This window comes from Tenrec ecaudatus, chromosome 4 (genome assembly GCF_050624435.1).
Source record: "Tenrec ecaudatus isolate mTenEca1 chromosome 4, mTenEca1.hap1, whole genome shotgun sequence".
NCBI lineage: Eukaryota > Metazoa > Chordata > Mammalia > Afrosoricida > Tenrecidae > Tenrec > Tenrec ecaudatus.
In genome coordinates, this window is record NC_134533.1 from 97,461,020 (window position 1) to 97,485,513 (window position 24,494).

Genomic DNA, 24,494 nt, shown 5'->3' on the forward strand with positions numbered 1-24,494 from the left:
AAGCTCAATGATGGAGAATCACTGACACCATCATCAAAACAGAGGCATTTCTTAGGGGACTAAAGTTGACTCGAATATATACTGTTTCTTAGATACACCACGCTTTGATTGCCAAGACCCACATCTCCACCTTTTTACTCAAAAGCTAACATTTATTTTCTATTTAATGTTTTATCTTGGAATCAAATGTTTACTTTCTATCTAAGTTTAACTGTGATTATTGATCTGATCTAACTAGGCTATAGTCTGGCCTCTCTAAGGTAATGAAAAAAAGGGGGGGGGACGTTTCAATGTCTGTAATTCTTGTCTGCTTAGAAGACAGACATGACAGCTAAACTTTTTTTAAATCCCTATAGTGTCCTCTTGGGCTTCACTGGCCCCTGTAGCCAGACCCATTTTATTTGTAATGGAGATTTTTGCATAGCTTGTGCAAGCTTTGCTAATCCTTCTGTAAGAAAGATAGCCTTGGGGCACTCAGGTTAACATGCAGAGTTTCTACACATTTTGCCAGTGTCTCTTACTATTTGTTTAAGAACTCATGACATATAACAGTGAACACTAAAGCATTTGAATTTTCTAGGAAATCTCATTGTAGAGGAAGAACATCCAGCTATCTTGAAGATATGGTTGCTGTAAATAAAATACAAGAACACGCAAAAGGCAGCTGGACAATCTGCAAAGAGAGGAATGATCTATACGTTTGTGAACTCAAAAGTTTTTTATTGTCAGCTATCTATGAGTTGTAATATTGAAATATGTTATAGACAAAATATTGAACTATGTAAGAAGCACCGAAAGGAGATTGAAAGAGTACAGAGTCGCTGAACAAAAATAATTGGTTGCGTTCAATCATTTCAGGAGGCAGAATCTGATCAAAACCAATCGTATTGAGAGGAGACGTCTAATCTGCACTGAGGCACTGGCCAAAAAGACAAGGTTCCAGGAATTGACCTAATATGAACTGAGATATTTCAACAGACTGATGCAAAGCTAGAAGTGGTCACTTGTCTATGCTGAGAACCTTGGACAACAGCTACCTAGCCAAATGTCTGAAAGAGATCCATGTTGGTCCCCTTCCTAAGAAAGTGAATCCAGTGGAATGCAGAAGTTATCAAACAATATTAATATCACATGCAACTGTACTGAAGATCATTCAACAAGAGTATGCCAGATTCAAAGGAGGTCATGGAACAAGAAATATCATTACCGATGTCAGATAGATCTTGGCTGAAAACAGGGACGATCAGAAATACATTTTATCTGTGCTTTACTAAGCAAAGAGCGCCCCATGGCGTAGTGGATTATGTGTTAGACTAATCAAGGTCAGCAGTTCTAAATGTTGTAAGCAGGTCATGGAATAAACAATGAGCGGGGACCTGTTAGGGAGCTAGAGGCAGAAACCAGGAGTTGTCCCTTTACATGGCAAAGCCTCCCTCCCCCCTTTAGAGGAAGTTGGAAACCAATAAAGGCTAGAGGGTATGCACGAATTCAGGCCTTTGTGAGAGGAAGCCAATACACCTGGTTGGGACCCAATCAAGACCAGGTGGGCTTTGTTTAGCCAATGAGGTCAAACAGTACCCTCAACCATGCCTCCCAAAGGAGGGCCCTGAAGACCCAGAGTCTGAAGCCCACCTGCCTCCTTTTCCAGCTGCTTCTCCCATGCTGTGGTTTCTCCTGCCTCAAGTCTCCACCTGAGGGTGTGAAGTGCCCTGTGGGTACCTGTGTACAACCTGAAACTACATCTATCCTTTATAAAAACCCACTTAGATCACAAACCAGACTTCAGTGTGAATTCTTTCTCATGCAAAGCCACCGTCAGAGGCATTTCTCACTCAGGAAATCTAAGAGACCAAGGATAGTCTAAGAGGTTTATTGGGTCCAAACCCAGACTCAGCGCTGAGGGACCACACCAGACTCGGTTGAGTACTGGTTGTGGACCCTGAGCTTCTACCAGGGACAAGCTTTTATAGGAATACAGTGTGCTGGGTGACACAGAAACAATGTGACATTTTGCATTATCTTTTAGCTTGTACCAGCGTGTGGTTTTGCTAAGAAACTGCAGGGGACAGAAGCAGAGCATTTGGCAGTTAAGCTGCCCTTTACACAAGCTTGGGGTCATCCTGGTTTCTTCTGCTTTATTGCAAACCTACAACAACTGCAACTTCTTTATCAGTGGTTCTCAACCTTCCTAATGCCATGCCCCTTCAATGCAGTTCCTCATGTTGTGATGACCACCCCCCCCACCATAAAATCATTTTCCTTGCTACTTCATCACTGTAATTTTGTGAATGTTATGAATCGGGCGACCCTGTGAAAGGGTTGTTCAACCCCTAAAGGGGTCACGGCCAACAGGTTGAGACCACTGACCTAGAACAATTTCAACTTCCTTATTACCTAGAACAATTTCAACTTCCTCCTCACGTTCCTCGTCACACTAACCCTCTGGAGGAAGAGGAGTTGAGCTCGCACAAAGAGCTACAGTCTTAGAAACCCACAGGGGCAGTTCTCGTCTCTCCTGTAGGATCACAGTGAGTGGGAATCAACTTAATGGCAGTGAATTTGTTTTGTTTTCACATTTATGATGCAAAATCATTAGACTGTGCAAATAACAACAAATTATGAATACAATGAAAAGAATGGGAGTTTTAGAACAGTTAATTGTGCTCTTGTGCAACCTGTCCATAGAACAGAGAAAGGGGACGATGTCAGGTTTATTTTAGAGTACAAAGGAGACCTCTGATCTCAAATATAAAAACACTTATTAAGTATTAAATGGTGGGGGGTGGGGCAGGATAACCCATCATTTGGATGAGAGAGACTTTGGGCACCAGATCATAATGGTATCTAAGGGCCAGAGGGCAAAGATATTCATACAAAAGCATGATAAGCTGCAGATCCAGACATCCCAGTTACAGGTGGGACTACGGAAGCATAAAAGGAACTATGATTGGGACATGTACATTATGTTAGGAGAGTTTCTTAGATAGGTCCAGAGCCTCTGACCAAGCCATGACTTTGCAGTCCTAGTATGGCATCTCCATCAAAGACATACCCGAACAAGCTGCTAAAGGAGGGCTGTTTATGGGAATTGAGATAATCCACTTTCTAATGAGTTTACCTGCTGACAAACTATTCATAGTCCTGGTATATGGTCCAAAGGAATTCGGTGGAAGCTTAATCCATATGGGGACTCTGCAAATAGATTTTGTGCTTTCCCTGATTTCTGAAAACTTAGGCTTCTATACAGGCCTAAAATCAGGAAAGGTGTGGGTCAGGTTTGGATTCTCTCACCATAACGTCTCAATTTGTAAATTAAGAAAGTAACTTTCGAAGCTGTGCAATCAGTATGAAGATGAACTCTGAATCAGGACTGGAGGAAGACTCATGAACAACTTTTGATATGCAGAAGACACCTTGTGATATGCAGATATACTCTTACTGAAGGAAAGTGTTATGTAGAGGACTTGAAGCACCTACTGATGAAATCCAAGAGCACACCTTGGATTATATCTCAACATAAAGCAAATAAAACTTCTCATAACTGGACAAATAAGACTTGTCATAATAGATTGAGGAAAATATTGACGTTATCAAGGATTTCAGCTGTTGATTTGGATCAACAACTCCTATGCAAGCAACAGTCAAATAATCAAAACATATTGCATTGGGAAGATCTGTTACACAAGACCTCTTTCACCTCTTTAAAGTGTCAAAAAGCAGAGACATCACTTTGAGGACTGTGGGTCTCACCCAACCCTTGCATTCTATATATTTTTTTTTTCTTATACATATGAAAACTTAATAATGAATAAAGAAAACCAAAGTAGAATTGATATATTTGAATGATGATGTTTCCATGAACACATTTTTCCTAAAAGCACAACCAGAATACTCCTTGGAAGCAAGGATGGCAAGGAATGCACTTTGAACATGTTGTCAAGAGGAGCCAGTCTCTGGAAAGGACATCAAATCTGGAAAAGTAGCGAGTCAGCCAAAAAAGAGGAAGCCACTCAACGGGATGGATGGATCAGATTGAGTAGACGTGGAAACAGTGCTAGAAGCTAGCTCCTCTGAACTCCTTACTCTTCATTCAATTTGTCCTCTAATAGACTAATTTCATAGGCTTATATTATGATTGCTTTCTCTGCATCTACCGTCTATGTTTCCTGAAACATCTCACTTGGGAGCGCTCTTTTCTAAAATTATTAAGGCTCAAGTTTGATAATGGAATCTCATGGACGGGCAGACCACAGGCTGTGACTGGCTAATGTTGGGGGACAAAACCTAGCTCCTTGTTTTGGGCACAGACAACTTTTTGGTGAACTCTGTAGAGTAGAAACTCTGGAGTTCTTTTGACAAAAGAAAGTAGCTGAACTAGTCCAAACTGCTGCTGGGTTCAGCAAAATCAAATAAAGACTTTTAACAATGTGTATCTTTGAGTCTTTAAAGACTCAACGTGATTAGGGAGATGTTTTCTCTGAGATCAAGCTGGAAGAATGTAGATAAACTATATCTCAAGGTCCCCCAATACGTTTTATACCAGATAACCTCAAGAAATCTTTCTTCCACGGTCAAGATACAGAAACAATGTCTGATGAAAAAGACCTTGGCCCTAATCTTATCTCAGTTTCTCTGACAAGGAAAGGCTTCACTGAAGGAGTGATTTTAAAGAAACAGCCTGGAGCCAATTCCTTCAGTCCTATCCTATTTTTATCTATGTTTGTAGTCCCCACCAAATGAAGTAACTTGGGTTCTTTCTTTTAACTCCTTAAATATGTGTCCACTAGTCATCTGTTTGGGATTTACCTGTTTTACTTCAGCAGACTCAATTTTCCCCCATTCAAATGATTCCTATATTTCCAATTATTTTACTGTAAACAAACTTGGAGGTTTTCCTCTGTGACATTGCATATGTCACAACCTGCATTCCCAAACCTTGGTGCAAACTAATACTAGACTTCACCGAGCACTGCATCCTTTCTCAAAAGTTGCCTCCTTGCCACTTCTGCTTTGCACCTTCCCTCCCAGGATCTTCCGTAAGGGTGCTCTCACAGTAAATCCCATAGAGGAATTACTTTGGCTCTAGGGTATTCCATGCAAAACAGCCCCTGACAAATGATCTCTTCCCCTGTTTCCACAACTTCCCCAGCATCCCTGGTGAGCTTGTTCCTCACCCTGCATAGACTCTCTGGCAGTTCTACCAAAACAGATAGGCCTAACACTGAAGTTCAAACATACAGATCCCACCAAGTAGGTTCTCTTGGCAAGGTGCAGAGGGCAGGGGTGTCTTTGTGAAAATGCCTCATGATTCTTGCCCCCAGATGTCAGAACTATTAATTACAGACATATCTCTGAATGCCTGGAGATATTTGCTCTATCTCTGTCACCGTTTTTCATTTTAAATCACTTAGCACTTTGTATTTGATCTTGATAACTTTCAACTCCTAAGAAAGATCTTCTCAAGTTCCAAGACCAGTCTTACTCCTAACTGTATCCCTGACATTTACAAAGAAGGTTTATCACCATCTAGACCCCATCCTTCCCAGCAATGCCTCACTGGTCTACATTGTTGCCCAATCAGTTTTGACTACTAAAAAAAATAAACCCTCAAAACTCATCTCCATTGAGTAGACTCCCAGTGACCCTACAGGACAGGGTAGAATGCCTCATCTTTCCCCCATGGAGCAGCTGGTGGTTTTAAACATCAGAACTTGAAGTTAGCAGCCCAACTTGTAACCCACTATGCAACCAGCACTCCTCTTGTTTGTTTGTTTGTTTATTAAATGTTTTATTAGGGGCTCATACAACTCTTATCACAATCCATACATACATCAATTGTGTAAAGCACATCTGTACATTCATTTCCCTCATAATTTTCAAATCATTTGCTCTCTACTTAAGACCTTGGCATCAAGTCCTCTTTTGTTTCCCCTCACTCCCTGCTTCCCCCTCTCTCATGAGCCCTCGATAATTTTTTTCTCCCCCCTCCTGCCTCTCGAGCCCTTGATAATTTATAAATTATTATTTTGTCATATCTTTCCCTGTCTGACATCTCCCTTCACCCCCTTTTCTGTTGTCCATCCCCCAGGGAGGAGGTCACATATAGATCCTTGGAATCGTTCCCTCTTTCCAACCCACTCTTCCTCTACCCGGCCAGTATCGCCACTCACACACCTGGTCCTGAAGGTATCATCCGCCCTGGATTCCCTGTGCCTCCAGCTCCTATCTGCACCAGTGTACATCCTCTGCTCTATCCAGACTTGCAAGGTAGAATTCAGATCATGATAGTCGGGGGGCAGGGGTGGGGTGGACGAGGAAGCATTTAGGAACTGGAGGAAAGCTGTATTCTTCACCGGCACTACATCGTACCCTGACTGACTCATCTCCTCCCCTAGACCTCTCTGCAAAGGGATCTCCAATGGCCGACAAATGGGCTTTGGGTCTCCACTCTGCACTTCCCCCTTCATTCACTATGGTAAGATTTTTTTGTTCTGATGATGACTTATACCTGATCCCTTCGCCACCTCGTGATCAACCAGGCTGGTGTGCTTCTTACATGTGGGCTTTTTTACTTCTTAGCTAGATGGCCACATGTTTACCTTCAAGCCTTTAAGACCTCAGAAGCTATACCTTTTGATAGCTGGGCACCACCAGCTTCCTTCGCCACATTTGCTTATGCACCCGTTTGTCCTCAGCAAACGTATCATGGAGTTGTGCACCCAATATGATTTTTTTGTTTTTGATGCCTGATAACGGATTCCTTTGGAACCTCGTGATCACACAGGCTGGTGTATGCTTCCATGTGAGCTTTGTTGCTTCTGAGCTAGATGGCCGCTTGTTTATCTTCAAGCCTTTAAGACCCCAGAAGCTATAACTTTTGATAGCCGGGCACCATCAGCTTTCTTCACCACATTTGCTTATTCACCTGCGTTTTCTTCAGTGGTTGTGTCGGGAGGGAGAGCATCATAGAATGCCAATTTAATAGAAGGAAGTATTCTTGCATTGAGGGAGTACTTGAGTGGAGGTCCAATGTCCTTCCACCACCTTAATACTAAACCTATAAATATAGGCACATAGATCTATTTCCCCATAGATATATTTATATATGTGTACATGTCTTCATCTAGAACTCTATAAATACCATTTGCCTCCCAGCTCTTTCCTCCATTTCCCTTGACTTTCCTCCTGTCCCACTATCACGCTCCGTCCCCACCTGGGTTTCAGCAATACCTCTTCATTGTATTACCCTTGCTCATGCCCTACCAGGCCTCCCACACCCTCCTCACCACCAATTTGGATCACTTGTTGTTCCCTTATCCCTCGGTTTGTTATCACCACTCCCTTACCCTCCGCCTCCCCCTATCGCACCCCTCACCCCCACCCCATCCGGAACTGTGGGTCCTGTTGTTTTTCTTCCAGATTGTTCATCCAGCCTATCTTATTTGGCAGACCTGCAGAGATAATAACATGCACAAAAACAAGACAGAGAAAAACCAAGCAACAATAAACAACAAAACAACAACACACCACTGACAAAGAACAAAACAAAACACAACAAGAAAGAAAAGCTTGTATTTAGTTCAAGGACTATTTGTTGGCCTTTAGGAGTGTTTTCCAGTCCAGTCTGTTGGGGCACCACGCCCTGGACCCAAAGTCCACTTTCAGCATTCCCTGGGGACCTCGCCGCTCCATTCCCTTGCTGTTCCACTGCACTCCCCCAGTGCTTTGCCTCGGTGTGGTGGGATCAGGTCAGGCGCAGTTCCCACACTGTGTCTCCAGTGCTGTCCCATGCAGGACCATGAGTCAGTGCGGGACGTCATGTCTCATAGTGGGGCTGGCCATGTGGTCCTCTCTGTGGACTGGCTGCTCTAATTGGGGTCATCGTCCTCAGGGCCTGGTGGGCCAAGATGTGCTCCGCTCTCTCCTCTTCTCCTTTCATCTGCTCACGTGTGCTCCGATCAGATATGTCCCTCTCCCTGAGCTGCAGATTCAATGCCGTCCTTTGAAATAAATTCTGGGAGGAGGGGCAGGCATCCACTTAGTATTTGGTACTGGGGCCAGCCCCCCAGTTCTCTCCACTGGTTCCCTGCTCCACGCCGGAATGTTGCATTCACACCTTGGGGCACTGGGTTGAAGTCTGGCAGTCCTCTTGACTAGTAAATACTCACTGCCATCAAGTCGATTCCAAGTCATAATGACCCAATGGGACCGCGTATAACTGTCCTTATGGGTTTCCTAGACTGCCGCTCTCTATGGGAGTAGAAAGTCTGGTCTTTCTCCCAGGAGCAGACAGCCAATGCTTTCTCCTATGGAAAGCTGGTGGGTTAGAACCACTGACTTTATGGTTAGTGACTCAGCACTTAACCCCTGACCTTTCCGATGAAAACCTCTTGTATTCATTCGAATTCTGGCCCAAAGGAGAGTAGAGGACTGACCTATGGGTTTCCAAGGCTGTAAGTACCTTACAAATGATTGCCTTATCTTTCCCTGCTGGATTCAAACGGCTGACTCCTCAGCTAGCGGTCAAACGTAACCACTGCCCGGCCAAGCCCTTGAATTCAGGCCAGAATATCGGCTTCAGAAGTCAACCGTGAGTTTTGCACTGGGATCGAATAAGAGTTTGTGTTTTCCTGTTAATCATACCTGCGAGGTAATTGAGGTATTTATTAGTGTTGTCAGTTTCCATTCCGTGGTCTGTCAACTCCTAAACGGTGAAGTGAACTCTCCTCGGTGCTTTGGCACCATGGTGAGTTGCAGATTGAGCTATTATGATTCATAAAGTTTTCATTGGTTGCTATTTTAGAAGCAGACCACCAGACCTGTCTTCCAAGTTCATTGTAATCTGGGGGCTCCTCTAAAACAGCACTGACAGGGGGACGGTGGCTGCACATGAAGTGCCCTCGCTAGCAATCTAAGTAATTCCTCTGAGTAAATCCAAGTGACAGCAACCCTACTGGACAGGAAGGAGCCCTGGGCGGAGGTGGCTTGGTGTTGGGCCGCTAGTCTGAAAGGTGAGCATTTGAAACCTACCAGGTGCCTCTGAGAGAACAATAAGGCTTGCTTTCCACTTCTGTGAAGATTTGTCGTCTCAGAAACCATAATATGGTGGCTATGAGTGCACTGAACTAGATGGTGGGTTTGGGTTTTGTTTTTATTGTTGTTGTTTGGTATAAGAGAGAGGTATTTCTGATGACAAAATGGTGAAGTGATCCGAAGCTATCCCACTACCTGCTCCACAGAAAAAGGTTGTGGCCGTCTGCTCCCATAACGATTTACAGCCGTGGACGCCCTATGAGGCAGTTCTACTCTGTTCTATTGGGTTACTAAGACCCAATAGGGGTTTGTTTCTGGGGTTTGTGGTTTGTTTGTTGTGGGTTATGCAATAGAGGCGGGCTGCCAGAGGGCGTCCTAGCTATGGGATCATCTTGTTTGAAACAATTCCCCAGGGCTTTTCTGCCCCAGCACAGCTTGGTGAGTTCAAACCCCACTTTTGATTAGGAGCAAGCATTTTGACGCGGGTGCCAGCAGAGCAAGGGAAGTTAAGAGGACAGAGAAATTAGTGATGACTAATGACATGAAGGAAACAATGAAAAAAGAGCTCTTTCATTCCACTGATATCTCAACATCCCAGGATGCTGAAGGGCTCCCCATATGTATCAGGTTTTCAGTTCTTAGTTTTCAAACGTGTAATTTATACAGCTGCAAAAGAAAAAAATGCACCGCATGAATATTCATGTGTGTATTTCTGTGATATTGCATCCATCAGCACAATATTACCTTTCCTCCTGGATTTAAAATGTACACCATTGCACCTCAGAATAATGAATCGAAATGAATTGGTGTCAGATAAATGGCTCTTTTATTCTTTATTAGTTTTCCTTTTGTGGTCTTATACACAGGGACACAAAGAAGTACTGCAGGTGGGGGCAGTGGTGAAGGGGTTAGCTGTTAACTGAAAGATTGGCAGCTCACACCCTCCAGCCTTCACTGGGAAAACCTGTGGTAGTCTACTTTTGCCATGTTTTTGCAGCTTTGAAAACTCTATGGGGCAGATCGACTCTTGCCTATTGATTCACTGATTATAGAATCAATGTTAGTAGTGGGTTTTGTTTGATGCTAAGAGCAGAGTTCACGGAGTTGTTTTAAAAATAGTTGTATTTTTTTAATAGAATACTTTTTCAGGTGTTATTTAAAATTTTTTTTAAAGAATCAGGTTAAATCTTCTAAGGCATTGCTGTTATCCATAAGCTACCTTTAATGTGTTCCATTCAAGTCCTCAATTCTGTGAATTATTCAGAATGACCTATTAACCACTCTCAAACTTTTGACCCAGTAAAATTCAAAATATAGATGAAAGTTTGACCTCTTTTATCAACATGTCAAAATCTCTGGGCCTCTCACCATAAATTCATTTGCTAATGCTTTTCTGTTTGCTTCTACCTAGCCTCCAATTCTCGTAGGACTCTATCCTTCACATCCTCGGTATACTATGTGTTTTGGGCTGAATTCTCTAAAGAATAAAAGCAGCGAAGCTCATAAATGTATCTTTTAAGATATTCATCTCAAAGGGCTCATATGTTTGTAGAAGTTGGAAAATTCCAAGTGCGTGGGAGAGATGTTAGGCTGGAGACTTCTCCTGACTCACATTTCATCAGAGGGTGACCAACACAAAATTGGCAGGCTATCCAGCAAGTTGGTGGCTGCAGGGATGAATGAATGCAAGGTTGGAAGATAGGATACTAGCTGCTGTCTCACAGGCTGCAGAAATTAAGGAATCCCAGGATCATTAGATAATAATATGGCAGGCTGCTGGCTCAAGTCCAAATACCCGGAGTGCCGATGAAGATGGGCCATATATGAGATCGAGTGAAAAGCAAGAGAGTTTTGCCAGAATGTCCATATTTGTACTAGAATAAGGATAAACCCAAGGAAACTTCCTTTCAATTGCCTGGCTGCTGACAGATCTCCTCAGGGGGATGAAGAAATGGCATGGGGGCCAGGTCCGTTCTCCTCCATCTCCACAAGGGGAAAGGAGACTGCAACTCTACGTCTGCCCAGGAATCGTGCCTATGAAGCAGAGGTCAGACTTGCCACCACTCCCCATCCTTCTTTATCCTATTCTGGCCCCAACTATCCCTCCATGGCAATCTACTTCTTCTCTACTAGCTTTACACGCTATGTGGCAATGGCCACACAGAACTCACAGACAATAGCCACAATGCCAGAGTTTAATAGGTCAAGCTGGGAACGTGTTCTCAGGCATGGTAACTGATCAGGATCAGAGAGCATTATAAAGATACAGGCCTCTTATCCGCAGCAGCTCCTCTTCTACGATGGGCTGTCAGGCACCTCTCTGACGCCTCTCGACCTCTGTTTGCCTCATGCAAGTGTTACAAAACTGCTTTTGTGCTGAGCAAAATGCCCCAAGGACTCCCCACTATGCAGCAAGCCTCCTCCCTGAAGGCATTCAGCCTTACTCATGCCAGGGCCTGGGAAGCCAACTGTTCTGTCTCCTGCTCTTAGCTGTAACACCTCTGCCTCATCTCATTGTCTCGCTGTGGCTCCATGCTGTGACCTCTGGTGCCTCTGGGGCTTAGATCACTTCAGGTAGTGATTTTGCACACACTACTGGTGGTTCTTTTTTCTTGGTGGCCACAGGATTCCCTTTGCTCCTGCTTCTGATGTGACTCACCCAAATGTTGTAATTCCCACCACATGACTGGTTGGGAACCTGCAAAGATGGTCACGCTAACTCAGAGATTGGTCAACACTGGTCAGTTGGTCAGTTAGCATCTTCTGCCCCCAGTTCACCTGTTCTGTCTCCCACAGCACTTGTTACTGTGGGGTACCAGCACCCCAAATCAAACAGGTCCAAGGGGCTATTGTGTATTTGATGGGTAAAATTAAAGAGGCATCAGACAAGATATGGCATGCAATTGCTCACCTCATGAACGGTCATGATCTCGGCAGCCAGATCCTCACACACACAGAGAATATATTTCCAATTACAGCTTATATACATTTGGGGGGATGTATAAGCCTCCTAATTACATCATAGCAGGAAGGGCTTGTACCATAGGCATACATGCAATAGAAGGGGGAGCTGCTAGGGGTACAAAAGTGACAAGATGGGCAGACCCTAGATTCAAGATGGCAGCCTAACGCTGCTCTTCCTTGAGTTGGCTTGACCCTGTCGTTGGGCTCTCCATCAGGGGACTAACCCACTATTTTTATCAGAAGGGAGTGGGCCCTACTTATGGTGGGACAGAAGATAGAGTCTGATTGCTCTAGATAGCTGATAACCTCAGAGAAATAACCTTTAAGCAGCTGGCCTCTAAGCGTACAGACTTTGACCATGTGTTAGCAAGCAGCGTCTTAGGCTTGGCAATATAATGTGAGGAGCAAGCTGGGGAAAACCCTTCTGTGTTCCACAGTAATCTTTTAGCCAGCTTCCATAATTCATTGCGACGGCACACATGAATATGCAGAGGAGGACTGTACTACACACAGTTTTACAGGCTGTGATCCAGGGGCCCTCAAACTTTTTAAACAGGGGGCCAGTTCACTGTCCCTTGGACCGTTGAAGGGCCGGACTATAGTTAAAAAAAAAAAACTCTGAACAAATTCCTGTGCACACTGCACATATCTGATTTTGAAGTAAAAAACAAAACGGGCAAAAACATCCAGCGGGTCAGATAAATGTCTTCGGCGGGCCACCCGCATAGTTTGGGGACCCCTGCAGAGTGTGATCTTTCAGGAGACATCTCTGGGTGGCTTTGAAACATCAACCTTCCAGGTAGTAGTCCAGCACTCAACTCTGTTTCTTTGTGCCACTCAGAGACTTCTTTGGGAGCAACAGCTACCAAAAGGAGAAATCTGAATGTATGAATATATAATGTGTGCTTAGAATAGTAATTAGCAACATAGAATGAGCTTAGAATGCTTAGGATAGTACTTAGGAACACAGTACTTAGCAATATGTGGAGCAGCAATTCCGAGGTGCTCTGGCCATATGTTATCTATAACTTCTGATTCTTAACTCTCTGGAGATAGCTGCTACCCATTTCTGAGTTTCATTTTCAACACTTTTCTACCCTTTTCTACTCATTCTGGACACTCTAATAACCTTAAAGCACATTGCCTTTACTTAATTAGGCCAGCGTTGAGTACGCTTGCTTGCACACCTGATAACTCTGAAACAGTACATGGAGCTGTTGTCAGAATGAAATGAGACCATTCACAGTAAGCAAACAATGCTAAATCAATATTAATTATCTCTCCTCCTGTGGAGGGGTGATGAAGGGCAGTGAATTATTTAAAGTGACTCTTCTATCCATAGTCTTTGTAACTCCCTCAAAATGTTATGTCCTGCTAGGTCTGGATAAGAGAAGGTGTGACTTCTTGTTAGCAGGACTTACTGTGATTGTCATCCTGCTGGGTATAAATTGGTAAAACGAAGCATTTCAGAAGCCAGAGTGCAGAGATTTCACCTCCAGCAAGAGTCAGGATTATAGCACGACTTCCAGAACACAAGATCCTTCACAGTGAGCATCTTTGCTCCAGGAAGACAACTTTGACACCAGAGAGGTGGCAGAGGGGCAGGAGCACCAGAACCAGGAGCAGAAACATGGAGCAGAGTGGTAGACACGCCACAGCTCCTGAGTAAATCGCGCCGAGTGCTCTTGGGGTTTCCAGGAGACAGCATCAATGCACTGGCAACTCATAGCAACAACCGCTCCCAGTGGTCGAAAGCTTCACATGGGCAGAAACCATGTGTTTTGTTCACTAATGTATACCTCGTTCCAAGAACAGTGGTTAACACAGAAGATGAGATAGATAGTATGATCCCCATTTTTCACATTAAAAAATTGAGGCAGGAGATTTTTTCAGCTGAGGTTGGTAAATAGTAGAGTTAGGATTCAAACATACATGTTGTGTCTGGAATCTGTGCCTTGAACCATCATCAGTTTGTCTTTCTTGAAATATATATCTCCCATTTGTTAAAAAAATAAAAAAGATTGGGTTTATGATCACCAGGTCACTGAATTTATTCCATTGAGAAAGTAATAATTCCTCCAAAGGAAACCAGGCTATTTCAAATACCCCAAACTGGGAAGCTAAATGTGTTAGTCCTGGTAGACTAGAGAAGTGATTCTCAGACTTCCTAATGCCCCAACCCTTTAATAAGCAGATCTTTATGTTGTGGTGACCCCCCAACCATAACATTATTTTTGTTGCTACTTCGTAACTGTAATTTTGCTGGTGTTATGAATCAGGCGACCCCTGTGAAAGGGACATTGGTCCCTCAAAGGGGTCATGACCTGCAGACTGAGAACCACTGGACTAGAGAAATAAATTCATGGTCATTCGTATGTATATAAGAAAGAGGTTTATAAAAGAAAAGGGAAAAAAAAGAAAGAAAAGGATTATGGCAAAGAATGTACAGATGTGCTTTATACAATTGATGTATGTATATGTATGGACTGTGATAAGAGTTGTATGAGCTCCTAATAAAACGTTTAAAAAAAAAAAAGAAAACCAGACACCTCGAAATTGGACCAATAGGTAACATCATGATAAACAGAGAAAAGGTTGAAGTTGTCACATAATTTTTATCTTGCTTGGATCCACAATCAATGCTCATGGTAGCAGCAGTCAAGAGATCAAAAGGCGAGGTGCATTAGGTAAATCGGCTGCTCAAGACCTTCTTTAAAATATTGAAGAGCAAAAAAAAACAAACAAAAAAAAATATTAAAGAGCAAGGTGGTTACTTTGAGGTCTGGGTGTGCTCAACCAAAGCTATGGTATTTTAAATTGCCTGGCATGCATACAAAGTTAGACAATGAAGGAGGAAGGTCAAAGAAGAATCAATGCCTTTGAATTTGGGTGCTGGAGAAGAATATTGAAAGTACCATGACCTGATGCCAGGGGTTTAGGTGGAGAGCAAATGTCTTGAGAAGGATGAGGGCAATGAATGTACAGATGTGCTTTACACATTTGATGTATGTATGGATTGTGATAAGAGTTGTATGAGCCCCTAATAAAATGATGAAAACAAACAAACAAAATAAAAAGAAAGAGGTTTATATACAAGAGTAATTTAATATTGAGAAAACATCCCAGTCTAGTCCAACTCAAGCCCATAAGTCTGATAGGAGTCCATTAAATCCCTCTTCTGATTGTTGCAGCCACATGCAATGATGTAGAATGCAGGGAGATCACAAGCCAGTGGATAGAAAGTCTTTGGATCCAGTGGCATTGTAAGCATCTCAGCACTGGCAGGGATCTCTACAAGCTCCAGATTCAGAGGTCTGGTTGCAGGTAGATCCATGTGGCTTCTCCAGCTCAGGGCACTAGGTACTTCCATATGTCTTGTCAGCTGCAATGTCTTCCAGGGAGTGGATAGAGAGTGTCTGTCTCCTGCCTCCAAGAAGGGATACAAGATTTCCCAGAATTCTCAGGAGAAGACCATACCCACAAAGAGGCCTCATTAGCTGTGATCCGATTGACAGACTAGACTCGACCCTTCACCTTTAATCCTCTCAAATCCCCAATTGATATCAGATTATGTAACTACCACACTAAAGAGCAACAAGTATCTTCTTAAAATAGCCTCCATGGTGGAAAAGATTATCATCTCCATTTTTCAAATAAAGAAAACTGAGGAACCAGAAGTTTATTATAATTTTTGTTTTTATAATAAAAAATAAGGTTTCAAGAAATTAATTAGTGAAACAGAGCAGCAAGGGGAGCAAAGCAATGAAGTCCCTGAGGAATTCTGAAAATAGGAATTGGGCAAGGGATGGGGGTGAGGGTGGGCAGGGCTTGGCACTGCATCAGACCTGATCAGCAAACATTCATAAGGGTCAGCAGACAGACCTGGAACTATTCATAGGCTATTTTTTGTTTTGTTTTGTGTTTCTTTTTTTCCCCTGTGTATCTTTATAAAATAGGCAGGATAAACAATCCTGAGGAGAAAAAAATGGAACAGTTCAGGGGGACAGGGAAGAGGAGGAAATGGGGAAAAAGGAGGGAGGAGCCAACAAACCCAGGGACACTGGAACAACAAGAGATCTAAAGTCGATGGCAAGGAGGGGCATAGAATGCCTGGTGGGGTTTCATCAAGTGCAATGTAGCAACAGGAAGTACAGAGAGCTCAATGCAGGTCAAACATGGTAGTGGGACAGGAGAAAAGTAAAAAAGGAAAGTAAAATAGAGGAAAGCACTAGGAGGCAAAGGACTTTTATAAAGGTATAAATACAGGCATGTACACATATTTATATATAATGATAGGGATGTAGGTCTAAGTACATATATTTATAGGTTAAGTATTAAAGGTAGCAGATAAACATTGAGCCTCTACTCAGGTATCACTCATTGCAAGAACACTTTGTTCTAATCACCATGCAATCTGGGAGGCTCACCTTCCCTGACATGATCACTGAAGTCAAAATGGGTGCATAAGCAAAGGTGGTGGAGAAAGCAGATGGTGCCTGGCTATTACAAGATAGCATGTGGGACCTTAAAGGCTTGAAGATAAACAAATGGCCATCTAGCAGGGAAACAACAGAGCCCACATGGAAGCACACCAACCCATGTGATCATGAGGTGTCAAAAGGATCAGGTATCAGAATACCCAAAACAAACAACAATTTCAATGCAAATAAGAGGGTTCAGAATGGAGACCCACAGCCCATCTATAGACAATTGGACATCCCCTCACAGGAGAGTGTGTTAGTCTGGGTAGACTAGAGAAACAAATTCATAGACACTCGTATGTATAAGAACGAGCTTTATATACAAGAGCAGTTGAATATAGAGAAAACATCCCAGCTCAGTCCAGATCAAGTCTATAAGTCTGATATTAGCCCATATGTCTGATACCAATCTATAAAGTCCTCTTCAGACTCACAAAACACATGCAATGATGCCAAATGCAGGACGATCACAGGCCAATGGGTTGGAAGTCTTCTGGACCCAGTGGCATTGTAAGCATCTCAGTGCTGACAGGGTTTTCTACGTGGCTTCTCCGGCTCCAGAGGTCTGGTTGCATCAGCATAGGTTCATGTGGCTTCTCCAGCTCCCAGGGAATAGCGCCACGTGTCTTGTCAGTAGAGAGTTGTCTCGGAGTGAGCTGAGAGGGAGAGAGCGAGGCTGCCTGCCACCTCCAAGGAGGAAATCCAGGAATTCCCAGAATTCTCCAGTGAAGGCCATGCCCACACAGGTACCTTATTGGCTATGATCTGATTGACAGAGTAGACTCCACCCCTTCACTCTTAATCCCATCAAATCCCAAATTGGCACCAGATTATGTAACTACTACAAAGAGTCACAAGGAAGGGACAAGCCAACCAGGGTGCAGTATAGCACCGACAAAACACACAACGTTCCTCTCATTCTTTAATGTTTCCTCCCCCCACCCACTATCATGACCACAGTTTCACCTTACAAATCCAGCTACACTAAAGCATGTACACTGGTGCAGATAAGAGCTCGTAATAACACAGGGAATCCAGGACAGATAAACCTCTCAGGACCAATAATGAGAGCAGGGCTACCATGAGGGTAGGAGGAAAGTTCTGGGAGAAGAGGGAGACAAAGGGAAGCAATTGCAATGATCTATCTATAACCATCCCCACTACCACCCAGAGGGACGAACACCAGAAACATGGGTGAAGGGAGAGCACAGATCATGTAAAATTTGAAAATAAAAATAATTTATAAATTATAGGGGGTTTATATGAATGGAAGGGTTGGAGAGGGAGGGAAAAAAAGAGGAGCTGATACCAAGAGCTCAAGTTCAAAGACAATGTTTTCATATGTACATATGAAACAACATATGTACAAATGTTCTTGATACAATTGATGTATGGATTGTTAAAGAGCTTTAAGGACCCCCCAGTAAAATGATTTATTAAAAAAAGAAACTAATCAGCTAGATTAAGATAACAGATTTTGTAAAAGTGATACAATGTATTATAAATTCCTTTCTCTTTTCCTATTTCTCCAATTCTCTACAGCTGATCTAGCTTCCAACTGTAAATTATTTATTTTACCTCCAGATTTTTCCATCTTTACTTCACTTCTACTAACTGTAGCATTATTTGGCGATCTGTTCTCCCCCTAATCTTGGCCACTAACTTCCCTCTAGTGAGCCCTTGTAATGCAGTGGTAATGTGTTGGGCTGCGGCCTTCACCTTCACGACTGGCAGTTTGAAATTAACAGGTAGTCTTGAAACACAGAGGGGGATCACTGAAAGTCAGCATTGATTCAAGAGCAGTGAGTTTTGCTTTGTTTTTTAACCTCCTTCTAGTCAAAACAAACCTACGTAGAATCTCTTGCCCAAAGACCTGCTCAACTTTCAATTGAAAAAAATTAATTGGTGTGCTAATTCAAGAATAGTTCATTACCCATATATCATATTTCCTATATAACATTTTCATTTTAAAACAGCTTTATGGAGACCAACTTCTTGATCCAAAAGCACTTTGATAATAGGAGATGAGAGATGAGGTACTAAAACTGATCTCTTCAAAAATATTGACTTTGGTCTTTTAGACCCTTTGAATTATTATTCTTTCTTTTAAAACACTAACTTGCCTATTAGAAATGGCCACTTCGATTGGCTCTATCTTCCTTCTTATAAACTGTGATGGGAAGCCAAATCTATTTTATGATCTCTTGTGTCAGTGAGGGAGTATTGATCTTCCAGTCAGCAGAAAAACCAACTTACAACCAGCATGCTACTTAATACTTAGAAAGGGAAACAGTGTTGGGAAGGACCGCTGAGTGAACCAACTAGCAATGCATGCCTTTTATCTCCACAGGCCAGGCATAATTCTAAGTGGTTGGTGGTTAGCCAGAATGCCCCTTAGAAGTGAGGATGGCGAGATTTCATCTCGTGTACTTTGGAACTCTCAGGAAGACTGGCCTCTGGAAAAGAACACCACGCTTGGTAGAGGGTCAGTAGGAAACAGGAAGATGCTTAAAGAGCTGGGTTGATGGAAGAGCCGCATCACACTGCATGTCTGGGCTCGAATATCACAATTGCGAGAATGGTGCCGACCCAGGCAGCGTTTGTTCTGTTTTGCATAAGGCCCCTATTCGTTGGCACTGGAGGGCACCTAGCAACGACAACAACAGTATCTATTAGCCTTCACAAAGAAGTAGAATATGCATACTGTCACTTTCACGCTACTATAAGGAAACAGAATAAATTGCTTCAGTAGGTGAGGCAATCAGAAATTGGTGTCCAGGCAACCTGTGTTCAGATCCTGTGCATCTTGGCAACCATGGCATCCTTTCCCTCCATTTAAAAAAATACCCTAACCATCATCTCCCATGACAACCACATGTGTTACACAGTATAACTGCTCCATAGGGTTTTCTTGGCTATAATCAAGACAAATCAATTGCCAGGCCTTTTCTACCATGGTACTACTGTGTGGGTTTGAACCACCAGCTTTTGGTTATCAGTTAAATACTGCTGGAATTGATTCAATGTCAACTAACAGTGGCAAATGTTATCTAGTTCTCACTCCTTCCCACCAGCATGATCCATTCCCTTATTACTGAGCATATTCATAACTACAAATCCACTGCTTTCTAATATCCTCTCTCAAGATAAGGGCTTGTTAGGAAATGGTCATTCTATAACATGCAGGCTGAGCTCTGTGTTACAAAGGAGGAGTGTTGCCTCCTGAAGGAACCCAAGGAATGTGCCTGGGTTTAGTTTTCCCTACAGCACACCTAACCTTTGAGGAAAAAAAGGAAACCACTATTATTTGTCTGGCAAAATACAGTGTCCACTCACTGCATTGGATAGGAAAAAGTCCCTACTGTACTTCCAGACAGATATGGTTTGGGCTTCGTGCTGGTGGTGATGGTGGTGGAGGTGGCTCAGAAAAGCTGGCTGTTACCGTGGCAGGAGCTGCAGAGCGATGAGCTTTTGAACATGGTAACAAGACAGTTCAAAGTTTTGAGTAAGAAAAAACTGTAGTTACAATAAATAGCAACGAAGGGCCATTTAACCTACTTTGGTTTCCCTATTGCATGAGGCCTAGTCAAACACCCCTTGCCACTCCATTCCTCTTTACCTCCTCGGACACCAGCCATTCCTCCCACACCATTCGACGTCTAGGCTGGGTTCCATTATTTCCCTCGAGGGCCAAACAGAGCGCTCAGACAATACGCCCATAGGCTACCACAAGTCGGGATCATCAAACCCTAATGATACAGACATCCGTCTTCTCAGTCAGCAGCCAAGTCTCTCTCTGCTTCTCAGCCTTCCAGTCACATGGCAGCCAAATCTCTACTCCTTAGTCTGTCAGCCCCTTGGCCTTCGCCCCCGTGCTCTGTCCCACAGTTCCCTAGTCTCAGGGCAGCTGAAGAGAAGGTGCCCCACAGCCTCGGCCCTGCTCCTCCTAATCTCCATGCCACAGTCCCCGAGGCAGCCAGTCTTGGTGGCCTCGACCACTTCTAACAGAGATGTTGAAAGGCTCTTTCAAAGGCCCAGAGGTTTCTCTCTCCGATGCTGCTTCACAGCTGGCTCATCCTTACACCTGGGGGACTGGCAATGAAAACTGACCGATCCCCTCTCTTAGTGCTACGCATGCCCTGCCTGCAAAGGCCCCATCATTTGGTGGGAGTTATGGTGGCTCAGGCTGCTGCTGGTGTTAGGTGCCATCAAGTGGGTCTGGACTCACAGCAACCCTACGTGCAACAGACCCGACCCTGCCTGCTCCTGGGCCGTCCTCCCGGCTGTTCTCCTGTGGGAGCTCCTCGGTGGAGTCCCTGTGTCGATCCATCTTCTTGAGGGCCCTCCTCGTTCCACTGCCGGCTGCTTTCCCCAGCACGATCTCCTTCTCCAGGAGGACTGTTCTCTCTGGACAATATGCCCAAATGTGAAGTGAAGTCTCACCATCCTTGCCTCTAAGGAGCATTCTGGTTTTACTTCCTCCAAGACAGGCTGCTTTGTTCTTTTGGCAGTCCATGGTGCTTTCAATGTTCTTCACCAGCACCAGACTTGGGGAGAAGAGCCATATTAGGAAAGTTCACTCCAACATAATAGCCACTTAGTTACTGGATGTCTGATTCTGCTTTGCCTACCTATAAAGCATGCCAGATGTACCAGAGGATTAATGTCCTTAGGCAGAACCTTTCATATATAAGTGACATGAGATGAGCTACATGTCGCCCAACTGTGGGATCACGGAGATGCATTTCTACACAGGCTCCAGAGAGTTTCCCAGCAAGTTCAAATGCTAACTGCCTACAAAGCAACAGACTGGATAATGGTGCCTTCCCTTCGTTGCCTCACTTCCACACCAGTAGAGTTCAAGTATCTTCTTCATCTCCCATTAAATTACTCACACTTGAAGCCTGTACTCAGGATCTTCTACTGATGAAAACTTTCTGTCCACTGTGTAAACTAGAGTTACTGAAATTTTCTATACTTCAGTTTCCACAGCCTCAAGGTGAAATTTCTACTGAATAAATAAATAAGAAGAATGAAAAAAAAAACAGCCTGAAGGTGTGCTCACTTGCTAAATTTGGGACAACTTTATCACCAAATAAATGATGACAGAAACAGATATGGCCTATTGAATAAGATAGACATCTGTGAACCCACAGTAATATTAATTAACCAACTAATTCAGTTATGAGGAGGAATAAAAAAGTACCTTACTAGCAAATGTGGAAGGAACAATGGAATTGAGGAATCACCATTCAACATCATAGTAATGAACATAAAGACCCAACACTAGGATGTATCAAAACCGAAGTGACCTGAACGCTGAAGACAAAATGGGTGCATAAGAAAATGTGGTGAAGAAAGCTGATGGTGCCCGGCTATCAAAAGATACAGCATCTGGGGTTTTAAAGGCTTGAAGATAAACAAGTGGCCATCTAACTCAGAAGCCGCAAAGCCCACATGGAAGAAGCACACCACCCTGTGTGATCAAGAGCTGTCAATGGGATCAGGTATCAGGCATCTAAGACCAAGAACACGATCATACCCAATGTGAATTGAGGGGAGGGGCATGGAGTGCAGACTCAATGCCCATCTGTAAACAATTGGACATTCCCTTACAGAGGGGTCACAGGGAAGAGAGGAGCCAGTCAGGGTGCAAGATAGCACTGATAAAACACACAACTTTCCTCTAGTTCTTTGGTGCTTCCTTCCCCCCACTATCATGACCTCAATTCTACCTTACAAATCGGAATAGACCAGAGCATGCACACTGCTACAGATAAGAGCCCTCAACACAGGGAATCCAGGATAGATAAGCCCCTCTGGGCCAACAATGAGAGTAGATACCAGGAGGTTTAGGGGAGAGTGAGGGAGAAAGGGGGAACTGAACACAAATATCGATCTATAACCCCCCACCAGGGGAACTAATAATGGAAAAGTGGGTGAAGGGCAATGGAGGACAATGTAAAATATGAAAATAATAGTCTATAACTTATCAAGGGTTTGTGAGTGAGGGCAGGCAGGGGAACAAATGGGGAGCAGATATCAGGGGCTCAAGAAGGAAGAGAATGCTTTGAAAATGATGATGGCAGTATATGTGCAAATGTGCTTGACACACTGGATGAACATATGGATTGTGATAAGAGATGTAAGAGCTCCCGATAACAGTATTAAAAAAAACTGAAGTGACCAGTGGTACACCATTAACTGGTGTAAGATACATTCATTAGGAGTCCCTTTATGGTACAAACAGGAGCCAATGTGGTTACACATTGTTCAAAACCGTCACCTACTTCTCAGGGGAAAGATGAAGCTTTCTATTCCCACAAACATTGACTGTGTTGGCAAGCCACAGGGGCAGTTCTCCCCTGTCCTCCAGGGTCGCTGAGAGTCAGCATCAATTCCATGGCAGTGAGTTTGGCTTGTATTCAAAGAGCAAGTGACCCTGATGGCGTGTGACTAAGCACTGGGGTACTGATCAAGAGGCACCTGGTTCTAACTCTGCCTCCATTACATTCACTTGCTCACTCCCTGCCAGTGAGCTGATTCTGACCCAAAGGGACCCTATAAGGCAGAGTGAAACTGCCCCTGTAGGTTCCCAAGACTGTGAATCTTTTTTTGTGTGTGTGTGTGGCATCTATTTTTATTTTTATTAGAAAACTCCATTTGGTAGTTGCTTCCTAGCCCAGTTCCGTAGCTTTCATTTCATTCACCCCCCCTCTGAGAGGGGGTGAAGGGGGGAGGGTCGGCGAGGGGGGCGGGGGTGTCAGGCAGTTTCTGAAGGGCTCCCTCCTGGGCCCCTAAGAGTTCACCTTGCCAACAGTCCCTCTCACAGCCCCTCCCTGGGGCCCCGAAGGCCCTCTGGGGTCAAGGGTGTTGCCAATGGCATTCCTGTTGTTTGGCTTCAGGATGGAACCAGTGGCACTCAGCCCCCAGCCTGCTCCTTCACTCTGGCTGAGAGCCAGCTGACCGGAGCCAGGAGGAGAGATTGCGTCTGGAGTCTGGAAAGCACCTGGATTTCTTGGGACGAGAGGGGTGTGGAAGCCTCTCAGTTCTTCTTGGTCTTGGGGGTGTCGTATTTCCTCTTGCTGGAGTACCACAGCAGCAGGGGGATGCTGATGGAGGGAAGGGTCATGACCCCGAAGGCTGCCCAGTCCAGAAAGTGGGGTGAGAATCTCCGGTCAAACTCTCGCTGGGCCAGGATGCCTCCCTGCCCAGGAGCACTGGTAAAGCCAATCACAACAGGTCCTTCCTCCTGGGCAAGGTACTTGATGGTTGCTGAGGTGAAACTGAAGTAGCCAGACTTCAGAGGGCGCAGGACCACGGTGTGGGAGACGTTGCTAGCAGGGGCAATCCGGTCCCACTTGACACTCAGCATTCCAGAGACAATGCCAAAGTCTTCTGGGGGGAAGGAATCATCCGATAATTCCACGTCCAACGCAGCACTTGAGCCGACATTATAGATGTTGTACTGCAGCGTCAGGTCTCGGCCCTCCACAGCGTATCTGTTCAACAGCGACTTGGAGGCCAAGAGCCTGGCCCCCTCTTCCGCTGCAGTGACAACCAATAGAGCCAGCGCCACAAAGGCCAGCGACTTCATCCCGAAAACCTTGCAGCAGCCACCAAGACCGGAAAGGAAGACTGTGAATCTTGATGGAAGTAGAAGGCCTCAACTTTCTTCAGTGTCGTGGCAGATGGTTTCAAACTGCTGAACGTATGATTGGCAGCCCAACACATAGAACAGCTTTACTCTGCCCTGTAGGGTCACTATGAGGTAGTACCAAGTCCACAATAAATAGTTGTGTTATCCAAAAGAAACAATTTGTGACCTGCTCTTGCTTAACTTATTCTCCATCCAATGATTCATGTGGATCTATAGGGTGTAAGGCTTTCAGTAATGGTTTCTCACCTGTAAGTAGAATACATTTCTTGGTCTGAAGTATGAATGTCGATGGTAGACTCAGAAATATTCTATGAATAATGGGAAAATGACACACAGATATAATAAACCTGTACGGA

At 44.1% G+C, this 24,494-nt stretch overlaps 1 pseudogene; it reads right to left on the reverse strand.

The window, feature by feature from the left end:
• Positions 1–23,349: 23,349 nt before the first annotated feature.
• Positions 23,350–24,107, reverse strand: LOC142447003 (translocon-associated protein subunit beta pseudogene; annotated as a pseudogene).
• Positions 24,108–24,494: the final 387 nt, after the last annotated feature.